The sequence below is a fragment of the Talpa europaea genome (genome assembly GCF_964194135.1).
Source record: "Talpa europaea genome assembly, chromosome: X".
NCBI classification, from domain to species: Eukaryota; Metazoa; Chordata; class Mammalia; order Eulipotyphla; family Talpidae; genus Talpa; species Talpa europaea.
Window position 1 is genome coordinate 66204645 of NC_140081.1, and position 17155 is coordinate 66221799.

At 34.2% G+C, this 17155-nt stretch overlaps 1 protein-coding gene across 1 annotated transcript in view; it reads right to left on the reverse strand.

The window, feature by feature from the left end:
* RBM41 (RNA binding motif protein 41) overlaps positions 1–17155 on the reverse strand; it is a gene marked incomplete at both ends in the record, with an annotated part of 55382 nt that overhangs the window by 2429 nt on the left and 35798 nt on the right. The gene's annotated exons all lie outside the window — the stretch shown is intronic.

Genomic DNA, 17155 nt, shown 5'->3' on the forward strand with positions numbered 1-17155 from the left:
AATACTGTAATGTATACTGAAAGCTGAGTAGATCCCAGACATTCCCTGCCATTTGGTTACTAGAATGCTGATAGTACCCTCCCAAGCAAGAGTTTAGAAAAGCTCTCTTTAGAGAGTCTGATTAGACAGAAGAAGAAAATCTGAAAACACTGATTTGCAATGGAGAATTTCACCAACAAATGAACTACCCAGATGACTTTAAAATGAAATTCACAGTCAATAAAGGCCTTTAATAAGCTCAGAGCTTGCAATTCATTTTATGGCCCCAATCATAAAAATCAACAAGGATTAGCAGGCATCTAAGGAAAACTGCTAAAATGAAAGACAGAATAGAACAAATAAAAATGAAAATAACCAGGAGGACAAATCCACAAAAAAAATCACAAATATTTTCAGGAAAATAACAGACACTATGTATTCTATTAGGAATGGTCTGCTGTTAAAAAAAATAAATATTCTAGAAAATAAAAAAGAACTCTTCAATACAACTGAACTTGTTACTGGCTTAAAGAAGATTGTTATAAGATGTTTTAAGTAAGCCCATTGTAACTATAAAGAAAATACCTATAGAAGATACACAAAAGAAAATGAGAAAGGAGAAAAGCACATCACAACAGAAAAAAAAAATCAGTGAAATACTAGGAAGACATTAAGAGAGGAAAAGAGGGACAAAAGAGCTATAAGGACTGAAAATTAATAAACTGGCAATAATCAAATTCCCATGGATTAATCAAAGACATAAAGTAACTTAATATATTAAAAAAAACAAGATTCAATTATATGCTGTCTATAAGAAACTCACTTTAGATTTATGGCCACATATACACTGAAAGTAAAAAGGACAGAAAAAGATATTTCATGTAAAGAGTGACAAAAAGAGCAGGGGTGGCTATGCTTATATAAGCCGAAATAGACTTTAAGTAAAACACTGTTAGAAGAGACAAAGAAGAACAACACTTAATGATAAAGAGTCAATTCACCAAGAAGATATGATGATTATGAATACATAGAATACCTAAGTATATAAAGCTTTGAGAGAACTGAAGGAAAAATAGACATCAACATCCTAATACTGGATTTCAATACTCACATCCAATAATGGATAGAAATTTGAGACAGAAGAATAAGGACCCAGTAGATTTGAACACTACAGACAAAATGAACCTAACATACACAGATCATTCCACCCATCGTTGACAGAATACATATTCTTATCAAGCACAAATTGAACATTCTCCAATATAGATCATGTTAAATCACAAAGCAAGTCTTAAATTTAAGAAGAATGAAAAGAGACCACAATGTAATAAAACCAGAAATCAACATCAGAAGGAAAATTTACAAATATGAAGAAATTAAAAAACATATTCTTGAATAATGAATGGGTAAAAAAATCAATAGGAAATTAGAAAATACCGTCAGAGAAACTAAAATAAAACCGTAACATATCAAATTTTAAAGATGTAGCAAGAGTAGTACTAAGAGGGAAGTTTTTAGCACTAAATGCTTACATTAAAAAAGGATAAAGATCTCAAATAAACAACTTAATTCTATATCTCAAGGAACTAGAAAAAGAAACACTAAGACCAAAGTTACCATGAGGAAAAACCATAATAATAAAGGTTAGAGCAGAAATAAATGAAATAAAGATTAGCTAAACAATAGAAAAAATTAACATAACAGCTGGGTTTTTATTTTTAAAAGATTAATAAAATTAACTATCCTTAGCTAGACTAAGAAAATCTCCCTTAGACCCAAAATCAGAAATGAAACTGATGCCACAGAAATATAAAGGATGGGGCCTCCTCTGGTGGTGCAGTGGTTGAGCGCTGGGCTGCGAAGCTGCCCACAGCCTCTGCAGTGCCGGTTTGATCCCCAGCCCCCGGTGAGGGTCCCACATGGTGCGATAGACCTCTCCTGCCGTGCCCGCTGCTCCCCTCAGCAGTGTATTTCGTTGGTCTGCTTGTTCTGTTCCCCACTCTGGCTCTGGTGAATTCTCTCACCCTCCCGCGCTTCTGACTGTACACAGTGCTCGTATAAATAAATAAATAAATAAATAAATAAATAAATCTATCTTAAAAAAAAAAAAAAAAGACAGCTAGGGAGGGGCCCACATGGTGAGGCGGACCTCTCCTGTCTCGCCCGCTGCTCCCCTCAGCAGTGTATTTCAGTTGGTCTGCCTATTCTGTACCCCACTCTGTCTCTGGTGAATCCTCTTACCCCCTGCATCTCTGTCCTGTACCCCAGCTCTTGTATGCATAAATGAATAGATCTTAAAAAAAATAAATGATAATTAGAAAATAAAATATGACTTTAAAAAAAAGAAATATAAAGGATCACAAGAGCCTACAATGAATAATTATATGCCAAACAAATTGGATAACCTAGAACAAAAGGGTATATTCCTAGAAACATAGAATCTCCCAGACTAAACCATGAATAGAATAACTGAACAGATTAATAATTAGTAATGAGATTAAATCAGTAATTAAAAACCAACCAACAAAGAAAAGCTCATGGGTGAATTCTACCAAACATTTTAAGAATTAATGTCAACTTTTCTCAAACTCTTCCAAAAAAACTGAAGAGGACAGAACACTCCCAAACTTATTTTATGAGGCCACCATTTTCATGATACTAGAAGCAGAAAAAGCGAGTACAAGTAAAGACAGCTACAGGCCAGTATCCCTGATGAACACAGATGTACAAAAACTCAACAGGAAACTAGCAAAATAAATTCAAAAGCACATTAAAAGCTCATTCCAAGTGGGATTTATCTCTGGGATGCAAAAATGGTTCAACATAGGAAAAACCATCAACATGATATATCACATTAACCGGATGAAAGGTAAAAATTACGATAATCCTCAACAGGTGCATGAGAAATATTTGACAAAATCTAAAATCCTATCATAATAAAAATGTTCAACAAACTAGGAAAAGAAGGATTTTACCTCAGAATAATAAAGGCTATAGATGAAAATACTATAGCTAATCTCATGCTCAACAGTGAAAAGCTGGAAGCTTTTCTCTAGGCAAGGATGCTCACTCTGTTTTTAATTCAACATGTAATACTGGAAGTCTAGCCAGAACAATTAGACAAAAAAGAAATATACAGAGAGCATCCAAATTGGAAAAGAATAAATATAATGATCTGTTTATGTATGACATGATCCCATGTAACAGAAAAAAATCCTAAAGATTCCACAATAAAACTGCTAGAACTAGTAATCAAATCAAAATCAATATACATAAATTAGTAGCACTTATAGTGAACTATCGGAAAAGGAAATCAAGAAAATAATCCCATTTCCAATAGATCGAGAAGAGTAAGATATGAGTAAACTGAATCAAGGAGCTGAAAGACTTGCATACAAAAAACAATAAAATATTGATCAGAAAAACACACATAAATGGAAAGACATCCCACATCCATGAATTAAATGTATTAACATTGCCAAAAATGTTGATACTGCCCAAAGTGATCTACAGATTCAATGCAATCCTTACCAAAACCACAATTTCCTAATTTTTATGAAAATTTAAAAAATCTAAAAATTCCTATGGTAACAAGAGACCCCAAGTGGAGAAAGCAATCTTGAGGAAAAAAGAAAAAAGCGGGATGCATCACACTTTCTGATTTCAAATTGAAGTAATCAAAACAGTATGATACTGACATAAAAGGCAGACACATTCACCAATGGGACATAATAGAGAACCCAGAAATAAAGTCACACATTTATGAAAAACTGATCTTTGACAAGGGAGATAAAAATACAAATTATGGAAAAAACAGTCTCTTCAATAAATGATATTGGGAAAACTGAGTATTGAGTACCAAAGAAAATAAAACTGGATACTCATAACAAACAAAAATCAACTTAAAATGTATTAATGACTTAAAAATAAGACACAAAACTCTAAAATTCCTAGAAGAAAATAGGGAAAAAACTTCTTGGACATGACATCAAAAATACAAGCAAATTAAAGCAAAAATAGACTAGTGGGACTACATCAACTAAAAACCTTCTGCACAGCAAAGGATACTCTCTGCAAAGTGAAAAGGCAACCTGCGGAGTGAAAGAAAATGATTGCAAATCATATATATGGGAAAGGGTTAAGATCTAAAATATATAAGGAATTGCTAAAACTCAAGAGCAAAAAAAAATTCCAGTTTAAAAAAATGCCAAAGGACCTGCATAGACATTTCTTTAAAAAAGACAAGCAGCTGACAGATAGATGAAAAGATGCTTTTTAGCACCAGTAATCACCAGGGAAATGCAAATCAAAACCATATTGAGATCAATGAGCTATCATATCACCTTATGCCTGTTGGGATGTATTAATAAATAATTAAAATAAAGGTAAGTGCTGGCAGGAATATACTGTGGTAAAACCACCATGGAAAACAGTATGAAGTTTTCTCAAAAAATAAAAATAAAACTTCCACATAATTGGGGCCTCCCTGATGGCAGAGGGGTTAAGTCTCAGGCTATCAAGCTATGCCAGTCATTGCGACATTAGTTTGATCCCTGGCCAGGGAGCTAACCCACATGGCGCAGCAGACTTCTCCTCTCTTACCCGCTGCTCCCCTCTGTAATGTATTTCCTTAGATCCACCTGTTCTGCTTCCCACTCTGTCTCTGGTAAATTTTCTCTCCTCCCCATTACCCCCACCCTGCTAACTCTGGCCTATACCTCAGTTCTTGTATGCACTAATAAATAAAAATAAATCTAAAAAAAATTCCACATAATCCAGCAATTTTACTTCTGGATATATTATCCAAAATAACTGGAATCAAAATCTAGAAGAAATAACCGAATTCCAATGTTTATTAAAGCAATATATGCAATAGCAAAGACACAGAAACAACAAAAAAGTTCACTAAAAGATGAATGGACAAATAAATTATGGTGTAAAAAGATATTATTATATTTTTAAATCTTAAAAAAGAAAAACAACTTGTCATTCGCTATAAAACAGATGAACCTGGAAGCCATTTTAAGTGAAATAAATAAGAAAGAACAAACACTACATTATTCCACCTATATCAGGAATCCAAAACAGTCAAATTAATAGAAGCTGAAAGCATAATGGTGTTTATGAGGGTCTCGAGGAGGGGTAATCCAGGAGGTGTTCATCAAAGGGTTTCATTTATTCTCATAGTTTCATATATGCAAGATGATTAAGTCCTAGAGATCTACTGTACAATACATTGGATTTAGTTAACAATACTTCATTGGATTCTTAAAAATTTGGTAAAAGGATAGATGTTATGTTAACCATTCTTTATCAAAAGAAAAAGAGGAAATTTATGGAGGTGATGGGTTAAGTTTAGGGGATTGTATATGGTGGCAGTTTTTAAGGTGTGTATTTATGTTCAAACTCATCAAGAGGCACACATTAAATATGTACAGCTTTTCTGTATGTCAATAATACCTCAAATGAAAAAAAATAACAAGCAAGGAGGCAAAAGACTGACACACTGAAAATCACAGAACATTCTTCAAGGAAATTAAAAAATACACAAATGCAAAAATGTCCTATGTTCATGGATTGGAAAACAATATTGTTAAAATGTCCACACTATCCAAAGGAATCTACAGATTTAATGCAAAACCTACTAAAATTACAATAGTATTTTTATAGAAATAAACAATCCTAAATTATGGAACTACAAGAGACCCCAAATAGTCAAAGAAATCTTGAGGAATAAGAACAAAACCGAAGACCTCACTACTGTAATGAAAACAGCATGTCTTTACTAGCATAAAGACACACACATAGTCAAGGAACAGAATACAGAGCCCAGAAATAAACACACACATACAGTCAACTGGTCAACAAGGCAGAAAGAAGTAAAAACACAATGAGGAAAGGATAGTTCCTTCAACAAAGTGTTGGGAAAAGTTGACAAATCCATATACAAAAGAATGAAATTGGACTCTTATGTCTTACACAAAAATCAACTCAAAGGGCTTAAAGAATAAAACATAAGATCTGAAACTCCAAAACTCCCAGATGAAAACACAGAGAAAAATCTTTATGACATTGGCCTTGGCAATTGATTTCTTAGATACTACATCAGAAGCACAGGCAACAAAAGCTAAAATAAAGTATACTACATCAACAACAAAAAAAACTATGTACAGCAAATGTAACAATCAGCAAAGTGAAAAGGCAACCTTCTAAATGGAGAAAATATTTGGTAGCCATATATCTGATTAGAGCATATCAAAAACATGACAAATTCCTACAACTCAATAGCAAAAACACAATCCCCTTAAAAAAAAATGAACAAAAGATCAAAATAAACATTTTTGGGACAGAAAACATACAGAAAATAAATACTGATTGAAAACAGTATGGAAGTTCCTCAGAAAATTAAAAATATAACTACCATATGACCCCATAATCGCACTTCCAGGTACTTAATCAAAAGAATTAAAATAAAGATGTTGAAGATAACTGAACTCACATGTTTGCTGCTGCAGCATTGTTCACAATCACAAAAAGGGAGAAACAACCTAAATGTCCATCACAGATGAAAAAAGGAGATGTGGTATATATATATACTATGGAATATTAATCAGACAGAAAAAGGGAGGAAATCTTGTCATATGCACAACATGAATAAACAGTGAGAACATTATACTAAGTGGAATAAGCCAGTCACAGAAGGACAAATATCACTTGATTTCACTTATACATGGTATCTACAGTAGTCAAACTCATCAAAGTAAGACAGTAGTGGTTGCTAGTTGCTGGGGAAGGATGAAATGAGTTGCTGTTCAGTAGTATAAAATTTCATCATGCAAGACAAAAAGTTCTACAGATCTGCTGTAAAACATAATGCTGTAGTTAACAATATTGCAATGTACACTTAAAATTTTGTTAGGAGGGCAGGTCTCAAGTGTTATGTATTTTACTATAATAAAAAAAGATAGAGGAGAAAAAAAGAGATCTCTATTAACTAGCATAAATTATATACTTTATAGCTTCAAGGAATGTAAGAAGAATTCAGAGAGGTGCACCAAAAGCAAAGAGCTAGAAAATAGAGCCCACTAAAATGACTTAACCATTAAACATATGAATAAATATAACTGGAACATATGAATAAATATGTAACAGTAACAATTAGTAGACTGTTTATGTCCCTAAGTATTTAGCATTTAACTATATTTATATGTTAAAGGTAAGGCATAAAATAACTGACTTGTGATTCACTTAGTTGTTTCAGGTGAGCTGGAATTTTAGGTCTGAAATACTCATGATGAAAGCATCATAAAATTAAATAACCATAAAGCGTATGTGAAACATATTGCAAGTTCCTCACCAAGTAAGAAAGATCCACACCAAGCTTGTTCCCCTTTGAAATGAATTTTTTTAAAATCAAGTACTTCCACTTGAGGTGGTCAGTCACTTCTTGCTTGGAATGCATCCTCTCTGCTCCAAATACACACACAAACACATGGATGTATATGTATGGATATATCCATCACATATATATTTATATGTATGTATATAAATTAAGACACACACATAAAGATACAGCTAGACTCAAAAACAATACACTTCTATAAAACAGAAAAACACAAACTCCCAATTGATAATAGAGCGTGAAGCTCTTTTTAGTCTCCTGCAATACACAGTATTGTTTTGCAAGTTTTAAACTTTATATAAGTGGTATTACACTATGTATTCTGCTTCAGTTTCTTGTTTTAAATCTTTTTAAAACAGACTATTTTTAGAATAGCTTTAAATTACAGAAAAATTAAGAAGATTGTACAGAGTTCCCATTTACCCGTTATTAATCTTACAATGGCACGTTAAAATTAATGAATATTGCTACACGCTTTTTTTTTTTAAAGATTGATTGATTTATTTATTTATATAAGCACTGGGTACAGTCAGAAGTGCGGAAGGGTGAGAGAATTCACCAGAGCCAGAGCGGGGAACAGAACAGGCAGACGGACGAAATACAATGCTAAGGGGAGCAGCGGGCATGGCAGGAGAGGTCTGTTGTGCCATGTGGGCAGCTCGCAGCCCAGCGCTCAACCGCTGCGCCACCAGGGGAGGCCCAATATTGCTACACTCTTATTAACTCAAGTTCAGTTTATTTAGGTTTCCTTAGGTTTTCCCTAATGTCCTTTTTCTGTTCCAGGACCCCAGACAGTACATTTACTTTTCATGTGTCATTAGACTCCATCTGTCTGTGGCATTTTCTCAAACTGGCCCTGTTTTTAATGATATTGACAGTTTTGAAAAGTATTGGTTAGGTATATTTTAGGATGTACATCCACTAGAATTTTTCTGGTGTTTTTCTCATGGCTAGACTGGGATTAGAGTTATTGGGAGGGAGACCACAAAGTACAATTTTGATCACATCATATCCAACAAACATACTATTAACATGATTTATGACTGTTGATGTTGGCCTTCATTACCTAGTTGAAGCAATGTTTGTCAGGTTTCTATACTGTAACAAACACTGCTTTTCCCTGCCTTTCCATACTGTACTCTTTCGAAAGAAGTCACTGAGTAGCTCAAGACTAAGGAGAGGATAGTTATGCTACCTCTTCTTGAGGTTGAATATCTATATAAATTATTCTTCTGCATGGGATATTTGTCTCTTTTTTCCCATTTATCCAATTGTTTTATTATATCCTTATGAACTCATGAATATTCATTCTATCCCTTGGGTTATAATCCAATTAATTAAGTTTGTTGCACATATTGCTTTAGCTTTGCTTCTTTGACATATTCCAATGTTTTTGCGTTGTTTTTACAGCTTCTCACACTACAAGATGCTCAAGGCCCATCTTGTATATTTCTTGCCTCAGTACTAAAATCAGCCATTTTTCCAAAGAGCTATGGTTCCTTTTGTTATTATTAGAAACTAAGATCTCGATGCCTGAAGTCCTTTCTGCTGCTGGAGTGTCATTCCATTTAGACCCTCTCAGCTGACAGAGAAAAATTATGTTTATACTAACCTGTGTATTTATACACACATATTTTTATGTGTAACCACTTGTATATATCTTAAGTTAAACATGAATGCATAGTGATGAAGCCAATTATAAACTATTACTACATGAACCATTCTACCTTCCTCCCTTTGCTTATCTGTAAATTCCAGCAGTGGGAAACTGGCTCCCATCCTCTGTCACCCACTTACTTTTAACATACATGTATATTAACATACATGTATATCGGTATCAAAATTGTTAACCAGTATCCCCATAGGACAGAACCTTATCAAACCGACAACTTTTTATAATAAATCTTGACGGTGGGTAGTGTCAACCTTACAGCTCTGCTGTTCTTCATTATCAACTAGGGTATAGTGATTATGTATGGTTGGATTTGCTTTTACTCTTCCAGACTCCACACATTTCCAAAGATAATTTGGTTACCATATTTCCCCCCATCTTTTCATTGAAGTTGCTTAGATAGTCTTGTCACAGTCTGCATTCTTAGCTGAGGTTTTGCAATCTCCTAAATGATTCTTTAATACTTGTATTCATTAAAGGTCACTTCATGCTGTAGTCTTTTAGGTTTTGACAAATGCATGTCTTGCATCCACCATCACAGTAGCATACAGAATAATTTCACTACTCTCAAGAGTGGCCTGTGCTTCAACTATTCATTTCTTCCTCTCTCCCCTCAAATTCCTGGCAGCTACTGATTATTTTCTAACTCTACAGTTTTATGTTTTCCAGAATGTCATATAATTGGAATCTTATAAAATGTATTCTTTTCATACTACTTTCACTTATTAATATGGACTTACAAGAATTACTCTTAGTGATCCTTTATGAACATCTGAAACTTACATGTTACAATGCAAATATTACTTCAATAAAAAGGTCAAAAATATGCTTTTATTGTGCCTCAATGTCTTTTTGTAGCTTGATACTATTTCTTCCTTTCTTTTTACTTTTACAGTTGAGTATCCTCAATTGCATTTGGTGTTATCAATTTTATTGTGATAGGTATGTAATGGTATCTCATTATTGTCTCATTTTATTTTGCAATTCTCTGATAATAAATGATGATCTCCTTTCATATATTTATTTGACATATATATATATATATATATATATATATATGACTTTTTTGAGAGGTGTCCGTTCTTTTGCCCATTTTTAAATTTGGTTCTTTATTGCTGTTGAGTTTTAGGAATTCTTTTTTTTTTATAGATTTATTTATTTATGCATATAAGAGCTGGGGTACAGGCCAGAGATATGAGGGGTGAGAGGATTCACCAGAGACAGAGTAGGGAACAGACAGGCAGACTGACTGAAATACACTGCTGAGAAGAGCAGCAGGCGAGACAGGAGAGGTCTGCTGCACCATGTGGGTTGCTCCCTGGCTGGCTGGGGATCGAACTCATGCTGCAGAGGCTGCGAATTGCTTCATAGTGCGGTGCTTAACCCCATGCGCCACCAGGGAGGCCCTTAGGAATTCTTTGTGTATTTTGGATAGAAGTCATTTGTCAGACATGTGATTTACAAATATTTTCTTCCAGTGTGTGACTCACCTTTTGATTTATTTTTAAAGGATCTTTCACTAGCAGAAGTTTCTAATTTTAATAAAATCTAATTTATCAGTTTTTTCTTTCCACAATCATGCTTTTGGTATTGTAACTAGAAATGTACCATCACACATAGAGTCACAGATTTTCTGTTTTCTTTTAGAAGTTTCATAGTATTGTGTTTTGCATGTAGTTATATGATCAATTTTAACTTAATATTTTTGAAGAATGTTAAGATCTATGTCTAGATTCTTTTTTTTAAAATGTGGATATATAGTTGTTCCAAAACAATTTGTTGAAAAGACTATCCTTTCTCCATTGAATTGTCTTTGCTCCCTTATCAAAAATCAGTTCACTATATCTCAGTGTTTATTTCTGAAGTGTCCATTGTATTCAATTGATCTACAGTCATGTGTTAATTAATTGAAGGTAACTGTGTTCTGAGAAATGCACTGTTGGGCAATTTCGTTGTTTTGTGATCATCACGGAGTGTATGTTATTCTCCATTTTGCTGGTACAGCAATTCAGGAGGGCATCTTGGAAGAGAAGCTGGGTCATTCATGACTTACTAGTTCCACTGTATATTACATACATACAGTATGTGCTTATTAATATACTTGAAGGCCTTGAGGGTCACATTACACCACATCACAAAAGGTTTTAATCTGCAGCCTGCATCATTGCCCCTAAATAACTTATCCTGTCCTTAACAGCTTTGAAACCAGGAACTGATTTGGCCTCCTTATGGATGAACGTCCTTTTAGGAATTCATTCCAGAATAGAGAGGTTTTATCCATAATGAAAATTTTCTCTGGCAAGAGATTATCCTCCACAGTCAGCTTATCTAAGAGTTTCCACAAAATTTTCAGCTGCCTTTATATCAGTGCCTGTAGAGTCAACCACTCACTTGTATATTATATGATGAGTAATGATTCTTGAATGTTTAAATCACCCTCAGGTAACAGTAAGTTCAATGTTGTCATCAGATCCAGCCTTTTCTTTCAATATTGCAAACTTTGTATTGGTTTTGATTTTCATAGCGCTTCTATTTCTTGTCTCCAATCCAGGTCATTAGAAATTTCCCCATATTTCATGAATTTTGTTAGTCTTACTGCTTTCAATGAATCAGACCCTTAAACAGCCTTCATCACTTTTCCAAAATTGTAGCTATGTTAGAATGAGACACATCTGACAGACAAGTAATAACTATCACTGATTATTTTCATAGTCCTCAATCACTTTTAATTTCATTTCTGGGTCAATGACCTCTTATTGGTAACATTAGCAGTAAATTTTGTATACTTAGAGGCCATGATGATCAAAGCAATGTGAAATTAAATCAGGGAAAAGGGAAAATGATACTATGGTAAAGATGGGATGTATGAGGCTGCTGCTAGTGTCCAACACTTCAACGTTATGACAATAGGCATCGCTGGGCAGTAAGAATTTTGGGACCACTGTCATCTATGCAGTTCCTCATTGACTAAAACATCATTCATTATATAGCACATGACTCTATACATCTTTATTTCACTAATGCTTAATTACTTGGTTATAGTAAATCTTGATGGTGGGCAGTGTTTACCCTACAACTTTGCTGTTCTTCATTATTGTGTTGGATATTCTAAATCTCATCTTTCCATGTAAACTTAGAATCAGTTTGTTTATCGCTACATAATAGCTTGCTAGGATTTTGTTGAGATTCTGTGGAGCCTACATATGAACTTGGGAAGACTTGACATCTGAAGAATATTAAGTCTTCCAGTCCATGAACACAGGATACAGGATATCTTTGGATTTATTTAGGTCTTTAATTCTTCAGCAGGGTTTTATGGTTTTCTGCATATATACTCTGTACATATTTTATTAGATTTATATGTAAGTATCTCACTCTTTTGTGGTGCTACTGTAAAGGGAGTAGTGTTTTCAATTTCAATTGTTCACTTCTTAATATACAGGGAAGCAGTTGACTTTTGTATGTAAACTTCATATCCTCCAACCTTGCTATACTAAATTTTTATTTCCAGTAGTTGTTTCATGTTGTTGATTTTTTTGAATTTTCATTATAGATGTAGATGCCATCTGTGAAAAGGACAGTTTTAGTTTTTTTTTCTAATCTGTACATTTTATTTCCTTTTCTTTTCTTATTGCACTAATATTTTCAGTACAATACTAAAAAGAAGTGGGGAGAGGGGGCACCCTTGCCTTGTTTTTGATCAAAGGGGAAAGCACCCAGTTTCTTATAAGTATTTTATCAGCTGTAGGGTTCTACAGATATTATCAAGATGAGTATATCCCCTCTATTCCTCGTTTGCTGAAAGTTTTTGTCTGAACAGGTGTGGGATTTTGTCAAAAGCTTTTTCTACATCAACTGAAATAATATGATTTTTCTTTAGTTTGTTGATGTGATGGATTAATTTATTTTCAAATGTATGAATCAGTCTTGGATGCTGGAATAACTGCCACTTGATCACAGTATATAATTCCATTCCTACATGGCTAAATTTGATTTCTTAATATTTTAATTTTCTAATAAAATATTTTAATTAAATAGACTTTCTAAAATTTAGGATTTCTGCATTTATGCTCATAAAGATACTGGTTTGTAGGATTTTTTTATTGTAATGTCTTTATCTGGTTTTGGAGTTAAGCTAAGGTTGCTCTCATAAAATGAGTCAAAGTATTCCTTCTGCTTCCACAGCCATCAGTTGCATAATGACATTTCTGATAACAGACTGCATATATGACAGTGGTGTCTAAGCTACACCATCTAGTTTTGTGTAAGTACACTATATGACATTCACATGATGACAACATCTCCTAACTATGCATTTCTCAGAACATATCCCCCCCAATGTTAAGAGATACATGACTATTCTCTGGTAAAGACTGTAGAGAATGGGAATCATTTGACAATCCGCTCTCCTATTCCTTATTAACATAACACTCCTGCCATTCATTTCACTAATGCATACATTAGAATTACTTAACATATTACGACTATTACTTTGAACAGTTATCTTTTAAGTTGCTTAAAATAAAAAAAGAATAGATTTTATTTTACCTTTATGTACTCCTTCTTCTATGCTGTTCCTTCTCATACAGAGACTATAACTTTCTGACCTATATAATTTTCTTTCTCTCTGGAGAACTTTGTTAAAAAAATATTTCTTGTGGGCCTCCCAGGTGGCGTAGCAGGTTGAGCACTGTGCTGTGAAGCTGTCCGCAGCCTCTGCAGCATGGGTTCGATTCCTGGCCAGCCAGGGAGAAACCCACATGGCGTGGCAGACCTCTTCTGTCTTGCGTGCTGCTCTCCTCAGCGGTGTCTTTGGCCCATCTGCTTGATCTGCTCTCCGCTCTCTCTGGCGAATTCTCTCACCCTCCCACGCCTCTGACCTTGTATAAATAAATAAATCTTAAAAAAATAATATTTCTTGCAAGGCAGGTTTACTGATGACAGGTTCATTCAGTTTTTGTCTGTTTGATAAGGTCTTTGTTTTCCTTCACTTTTGAAGAATCATTGCTGGATGCAGAATTCTACGTGGGTGGGTTTATTCCCAACACTTTAAATATTTCACTTGATTCTCTTCTTCTGTGCATGGTTTCTGAGAAGAAAGCCAATGCAGTTCTTATTTATGTTCCTCTATAGGTAAAGTCATTGTTTTCTCTGGCTGTTTTCAAAATTTTCTCTTTGTCTCCAGTTTTCTGTGTTCGCACAAAATATGCTTTAGTATTTTTTGGTACTTACCCTGTTTGATATTCTCTGCTCCAATCCTGGATCTGTGGTCAGATGTCATAAATTTTGGAAATTCTCAGCCATTCTTCAAATATTTCATCTGCTCCTTTCTTCTCTTTCTGGTATTATAATGTTTATGTCATACATTTTGAAATTGTCCCATTGTTACTGGACTTGGTACTGTTTTTTTTAACAGCCTTTTTTCTTTTTGAATTTCACTTTGCTAAGACTCTACTGATATGCCTTTAAGCTTACTGATTTATTCCTTCCCAGTCTACAGATGAGTCTAGTAAGGCATCATTTCTATTATACTGTTACTTCTAGCATCTCCTTCTGTTTCTATCTATTGCTTACATTACCAATCTATTTTTGCATGTTGTATACTATTTTTAATAGACTGTACCAAATTCATCTAGTTATTTTAAAAATATGTGCTACCATGGAATACTATTCAGCAATCAAAAAAGATAAACTGATGTCATTCACAGTAACATGGATGGAGCTCGAAAGGATTATATTCTGTGAAATAAGTCAGAAGGAAAGAGAAAAATATTGGGTGGTGTCACTTATAGGAGGAACACAGGGAAAACAAACAAGGGATCAGGAGGAAAAAAGACAAAAATAGCAGGCAAACTATAAATCAGAGACATTTGTTTGGGGAGAGGGAGGAAGCGGGACCAAAACATGGGAGAGAAGTGCACAAGAGACTATGGTGATGGTTCACAGTTGCCTCTGTGGTAGTAATCTTGTGGGGATTAACCTGAGAGGAAGATGAATGAGGATGTAAAAAGTGTATAAATAATAATTAAATTAAATTAAAATATGTGATAATTCAACAACCTGCATCATATCTGAGTTGAGCTCTGAAGCTTGTTTTGTTTCTTCAGATTAATTGCCTAATAATTTCCTTATTGCTGAACGGCAGACATGATGTATAAGGTAAGATTAAACTGAGATACAAAACAGGAGATTAGTGTGAGGTTTTATGTTTTTTTAAAGATTTATTTATGCATACAAGAGCTGGGGTGTAGGCCAGAGGTGTGGGAGTGGGTGTCAGGATTGAGAAAATTCACCAGAGATAGAGTGGGAAGCAAAACAGGTGGATCCACTGAAATACACTGCTGAGGGGAGCAGCAGGCAAGACAGGAGAGGTCTGCTGTGCCATGTGGGTTAGCTCCTGGCCAGGGATCGAACTAGTGATGCAGTGACTGCCAATTGCTTCACAGTGCTGAGACTTAACCCTTTGTGCCAGCAGGGAGGCCCCAAGGTTTTATGTTAATATGGCCAGGAGGCAAGCTATGTTTAACATTAGCCCTAACATCTGGAGATTTTCATTTCCTCTAATGTCTTTGTTTCCTCTGTTTTCTTTGGGTTTCTTTAAAAAAGGCCTTAAATGGTCTGAGCCCTAAAATGTAGTTAGCATATTGAAGATCTGTTGATAAGGTGATTAAGGTGTGAGGTAAGGGGGAACATTCTGAAATCCGGTATGTCTAAGTTTTAACAAAAGACATCAGAAACAACTTCTAAAGGATACTATCCACTGGGAGAATATATTTGCTAAATATATTTGCTAAATAATCTCTATAAGTAATGTGAAAAAGTAAATAGCCAAATAATAGGCAAAGAAATGAAACACACAATTCAGAAGGTTCTTGAAAGGCTAATGAATATATAAGTACATTGCATTTTCCTGGAAATCAGGAACATGCAAATTAAAACAATGAGATACCTTTCAAACATTTTATACTTGCAAAAATTAGAAGTCTAGTACTATAAAGGTTTGGCAAGGATGTTGAAAGAGATCTCTGAAAGCCTGTTCACTGAAAGTTGAGATAACAAAGCCTACTATCACAATAATTCCACTCCTAGGTATGTAATCAACAACAGTGCTTCTTAAAATGTCACTCTCAGACCAACAGCAGCATCATTTCCTGGGAACTTATTGAAAATGCAAATTCCCAAACTGTATTCCAGATACACAGAATAAAAATTCTGGGGGTGGATCTTAGCAATCTATGTCTTAACAAGCCTTCTAGATGATCCCAGTATACATTGAGAATCACTGTAATGGAGCAACATATTCCCAATTTTTTTTTCACTGAGATCCACAGGAAGAAGTGCATTCTATATTTTGGCCCCTACACACATTACATAACACACACACACACACATACACACACACGTTTCAAGAAACAGTAATTTCCCTTACTCTAAGGAATGCAGTTTGATGTTTCGTTTCGTTTTTAAAAATTGCTGGTTGTGACCTACTAATTATAACCTAGAGTTTGAAAAAGTATCCTAGAGAAACTCTTGTACATGTGCAACAGGAGTATGAACTATAAGGTTTGCTGAAAAATTGTAATGGCAAAAAACAGAAAGGAAAAAGTCTCCAGGAGAATGGCTAAATTAATTACAGTATATTTCTACAATAGAATAGTGTACTGTTTCTTATATATTAGAAGTAAATTTCAAAAACATTATGTATATTCAGTCATAAAAGCAAGTTGTAGAAGGATCTATAGAGTATATCAACTATATAGTTTTAAAATATGTAAAACTATAAATATATAAATATGTAGTAAAAACACAAAAATATGCATGGGAATAATAAATTGCAAATTCAAGATAGTGATTTCCTCTGGAAAGGAGAAAGGCAGATGGAATTGTTAAGGGATATAAGGAAGGCTTCTGGTGTCTTTATAAGGCTTTACTGTTTTTTAAATTAAACAAATATGGAAACTATAAAGAATTAAAAAAGATGGTGGGTTGGCTATAAAGCTGGTTTGCTATATTATTCTCCATAGCTGTTTATATTAGTAATATTTAATAATATATTTTTAAAGAAATCCAGCTACCCTTGAATAACAGCAAGTATATATTAG